The sequence below is a fragment of the Enhydra lutris genome, unplaced genomic scaffold (assembly GCF_002288905.1).
Source record: "Enhydra lutris kenyoni isolate GAN:26980312 unplaced genomic scaffold, ASM228890v2 scaffoldscaffold1, whole genome shotgun sequence".
NCBI classification, from domain to species: Eukaryota; Metazoa; Chordata; class Mammalia; order Carnivora; family Mustelidae; genus Enhydra; species Enhydra lutris.
This window is the reverse complement of record NW_019154085.1, coordinates 9,756,322-9,761,674: the sequence shown is the minus strand read 5'-3', so window position 1 is coordinate 9,761,674 and position 5,353 is coordinate 9,756,322.

The window sequence follows — 5,353 nt, the reverse complement described above, 5'->3', positions numbered from 1 at the left end:
AATTGTTTCATGTATCAAAAACGTAGTTATTAATGGATCAGTACAGAGAGGTTGCGGTAAATGGTAACCTGCAGGAAATGGTCTCAACGTCAACATTTTTTTTTTTTTTTTTTTTTTCACAGAGAGAGATCACAAGTAGGCAGAGAGGCAGGCAATGAGAGGGGAAGGGAAGCAGGCTTCCTGCTGAGCAGAAAGCCCGATGTGGGACTCGATCCCAGGACCCTGAGATCATGACCTGAGCCGAAGGCAGCGGCTTAACCCACTGAGCCACCCAGGCGCCCCAAGGTCAACATTTTCAATCAGAGACTTAAATGAACCATGTGATTGGAAGGCATAAAGAAGTAGGTAACATACAAGAAAGAGAAAGTACCACTAAAAGATTAAAAATTAAGAGTGTAGGGGCACCGGGGTAGCTCAGTGGGTTAAAGCCTCTGCCTTCGGCTCAGGTCATGAACCCAAGGTCCTGGGATTGAGCCCCGTATCGGGCTCTCTGCTTAGCAGGGAGCCTGCTTCCTCCTCTCTCTCTCTGCCTGCCTCTCTGCCTACTTGTGATCTCTGTCAAATGAATAAATAAAATCTTAAAAAAAAAAAAATTTGAGCGTAGCATGGAGAATTGAGATTCACAATGAATTTGAGAATTGCTGTGGTAGGCTGAATAAAGGCCCCCAAAAACATCCATTTCATAATCCCAGAACCTGTGACTGTACTTAGATAAAAGGGATTTTGCAAATGTGATTAAGGATTCTGAAATGGGGAAATTATTTGGATTATCCAGGTAGGCCCAATGACATAATCACAAATCCCCTGAGAAGGAAGCAGAGATCACTATACAGTATCAGGCAATGTGATGATTAAGGGAGAAACTAGAATGATGTGGCCACAAGTGATGAATGCCTTCCAGCCACTTGCAGCAGCTAAAAGAGGCAGGGAATGGATTTTCCCCTGGGCTTCTAAAAAGAACCAGGAAACTAATTTTAGCCTAGTAAAACTGATTTCAAGCTTCTGATCTCAAGAACTGTAAGAAGGAATTTATATTAAGTCACTAAACTACTATAGCAGATTTCAAAAATGAATACAATGACGAATGGTTATCTCAAGAATCAGAATCCAAGATCTGCATTTGTTTTATAAAATGTTTAAAAACCCAGAAGCACCAAATATTCTGGGCACCTGTGTGGCTCAGTTAAGTGTCTGTCTTCAGCTCTGGTCATGATCCCAGGGTCCTGGTATAGAGTTCTTCATTGGTGGGGGTGGGGAGTCCCTGCTCATCAAAGAACCTGCTTGTCCCTCTCCCTCTGCCCTTTCCTCCAGCTCACTAAAAAAATAAATAAATAAGTAATTTTAAAAATTTAACTATTCAAAAACCCAGAAGCACCAAGTATTTTTTAAAGTGGTTTAAATATTACCAAAATCAAGGAAATCATAATTTTTCTCTATATACACCTGGTTTTAAAGACACAATGACAGGGGCACACGGTTGGCTCAGTCGGCTAAGCATCCAACTCTTGGTTTTGGCTCAGGCTCATGAGATTAAGCCCCAGGTTGGGCTCAGCACAGAGTCTACTTGGGATTTAAAAAAAAAAAAAAAAGAAATTTTTTTAAAAATTCATTTGAGAGAGAGACAGAGCACACAAGCGGGCAGAAAGGCAGAGAGAGAGGGAGAAGCAGACTCCCCACCGAGCCAGGACCTCGAGACCAAGACCTGGAGCTCCCCCTCTGCTTCCTCCCTCCCCACTTTGCACCTACATGCATGCTCTCAAAAAAAAAAATCTTTAAAAAAACCCACAAAAACACCATGACATTTTTTGGGGCAGTTAAGTACAAATTTCCCACAAAAATCAAAAGAGTTCTATTAAATTACCCGAATCGCATAAAATGGATATCTCATTTCTAATGACCATATCCACCATTTCCTTATCTCAGGAGTTTTGTTGTTCCTTTGACTCCTCTCGGTGTATCTCTGAGGGAGACAGAGGAAAAATACAAGGACACAATTATATTGTTCCTATGTGATTCAACCTATTACTTTAAAAACAACGTATAAGGCATTTCTTTTTCTTTTTTAAAGATTTTATTTATTTGACAGAGAGAGAGATCAAAAGTAGGCAAAGAGGCAGGCAGACAGAGAGGGGAAACAGGCTCTTCCTGAGCAGAGAGCCCGATGTGGGGCTCGATCCCAGGACCCTGAGATGATGACCTGAGCCAAAGGCAGAGGCTTAACTCACTGAGCCACCGAGGCACCCCAGGAAATTTTTAAAAATAACATTTCCTGGGGTGCCTGGGTGGCTCAGTCATTAAGCGTCTGCCTTCAGCTCAGGTCATGGTCCCTGGTCCTGGGATCGAGCCCCGCACTGGGCTCCCTGCTCTGCAGGAAGCCAGCTTCTCCCTCTCCCATTCCCCTGCTTGTGTTCCCTCTCTCCCTGTGTCTTTTATCAAATAAATAAATACAATCTTTAAAAAAATAACATTTCCTTCTAGGCACTGACACTAAGAAAAATCAAAAATATTAAAATCAGCAAATATAGATATGTAGAAAATTTTCACATAAAGCATACTGTATAAGAATATCCCTTTGAAAGCGTCGCAAACAGGAGTGAAAATCCAACAAATCCATTAACTATAACTTTTGTTATAGCTATAAGAATTTCTAGTTTTGTACAAGATATAGATGGCCCTCATGAGATCCACCCAAAATAAAGTGGTAAATACACTACTAATGGAATTTTGAGATTTTATTTTTAACTCGTCTCTACACCAAATGTGGGGCTTGAACTTACAACCCAAGATCAAGAATTGCATGCCCTACCGACTGAGCCATCCCAGGGACCCCCACTGTTTATAGAATGATAAATTGCTTTTACCAAGGTTTATAGCAGCAATACAGAATAGGATAAAATGCTAACTTCATTTTAATAAATGAATAGCTTATTTTGAATGTTGATGCTATAATTAATCCTAGAATCAATATCAGACATTTAATTGACATGCTTCCTTCATGAATATAAATTCAAAATATCAATTGTATTTATCCTTTGGAAATTTAGGTTATTATCAAAATTTAGTAGTCTGCTTAATTACATTAAGTTCTCATATCTGATATACAGCTTTTAGTACTATAAAAAGAAATGTAAATAGAAAAATCAAACAAGTGAAGCAATGTAATTAATTACCAGCCCATATAAAATAAAATACCCAGGTATCCCCAAATATTAACTGAGACTCCTAGTTAAAATTTTTGGAGGAGTGGGGCGCCTGGGTGGCTCAGTGGGTTAGGCCTCTGCCTTCAGCTCAGGTCATGATCTCAGGGTCCTGGGATCGAGTCCCACATCGGGCCCTCTGCTCAGCAGGGAGCCTGCTTCTTCCTCTCTCTCTCCCTGCCTCTCTGCCTGCTTGTGATCTCTGTCAACTAAATAAATAAAATCTTTAAAAAAAAATTTTTTTTGGAGGAGTAATCTAACCCTCTAGTAGATTCACTTGGTAGTTATCTGACTTTAGTATGTACACTACAATAAAAATATGTTTTTCAGAAACCACATTTGGATCTTTAGACCATCTCAAATAACGCCGCTGAATGTGTTGTACATCTGTAGTGGCTGCTTAGTTAACAATTAGCTGCATTCAAGAAATGAGTATCATCTACTTTTACTAAAACATTTACAAGCATGGAAAAACACCCAGAAACCTTTTAACCACATTCAAGTACTCAAAAAATAATAGAAAGGGGTGCCTGGGTGGCTCAGTCAGTTAAGCCTCTGCCTTAAACGTCTGCCTTCAGTTCAGGTCATCATCTCAGGGTCTTGGGATCCAGCCCACATCTGGCTTCCCTGCTCAGCAGTGAGTCAACTTCTCCCTCTCTGCCCCTCCTCCCTGCTTATGCTCTCGTTCTCTCAAATAAATAAAATCTTAAAAAAAAAAAAAAAAAACAAGGTATATAAATAAAATGTAGAATTTAACTATGCAAAGAAAACTATAGGAAACCTTCAAGCAAAAAGTTGTCATCACATAGACAGTAGGGCAAAAGACCCAGGGAAAAAAACAATTTAGTTCTATTACAATGAATTTCACATCAGTCAGTAAATATGTTTAAAACTATAACATGGGGGGCGCCTGGGTGGCTCGGTGGGTTAAAGCATCTGCCTTTGGCTCAGGTCATGATCCCAGGGTCCTGGGATCGAGCCCCACACCGGGCTCTCTGCTAAGCAGGGACCCTGCTTCCCCCTCTCTCTCTGTCTGCTGCTCTGCCTACTTCTGATCTCTGTCAAATAAATAAATAAAATCTTAAAAAAAAAAAAAAAACCAAACCCATAACATGGTCCTTGCTAACAATGTAATCATGGATTTCTAATTTGATTCTGATATTAAAAAGCATGAACTCATTAAGAATTTAACTGAGAAACTGTTTGAGAAACCCAAATTTACAGAGAAAATCAGAAATATAGACACACAAAAGAATGATACTTAGAGAAACATAAATTATTAAAAGTTAGTTTTCCAGATATGATAGAGGAAACAATGAGCTGACTATAGGATCAAAATAATTTAGGGAGGGGCGCCTGGGTGGTTCAGTAGGTTAAGCCTCTGCCTTTGGCTCAGGTCATGATCTCAGAATCCTGGGATCGAGCCCCGCATCGGGATCCCTGCTCAGCAGGAAGCCTGCTTCCCCCGCCCCTCGCCGTCTGCCTCTCTGCCTACTTGTGATCTCTGTCTAATAAATAAATAAAATCTTTAAAAAATAAATAAATAAATAAATAATAATTTAGGGAAAATAAGTTTTAACTTTCAGATCAATGTTGGATAATCAAAAGTGCAATCTAACTTCCTTATTGTCCAAAATTGAGTTTTCTATACCGCTCTTCTTAGAAGATTTATTGTATAATTCCTTTGCTAGGCTAATTTTTTAAAATCCCACTTAGGGGGTTAAAGCCTCTGCCTTCAGCTCAGGTCATGATCCCAGAGTCCTGGGATCGAGCCCCACATCAGGCTCTCTGCTCTGCGGGGAGCCTGCTTCCCCCCTCTCTCTCTCTCTGCCTGCCTCTCTGCCTACTTGTGATCTCTGTTTGTCAAATGAATAAAAAGTCTTCAAATAAATAAATAAATAAAATTAAAAAATAAAAAAAATAAAATCCCACTTAGGTACCATACATGTGTATTTTCAAAATTCTGTACACAGTATTAAAGAAAAATAGTAACTTTCATTTAGGTCTTACCTAGTACAGTGAGTGAATTTCAGAGTACAACGAATATGAATGAGATGTCAGTATGAATACAAAAGCAAGCCTACAAACTGATGTTTCTTTTTGGGTTTGTTTTTGTTTTCATGATCACTTCCAAACACAGTATAGGGAAAATGGAA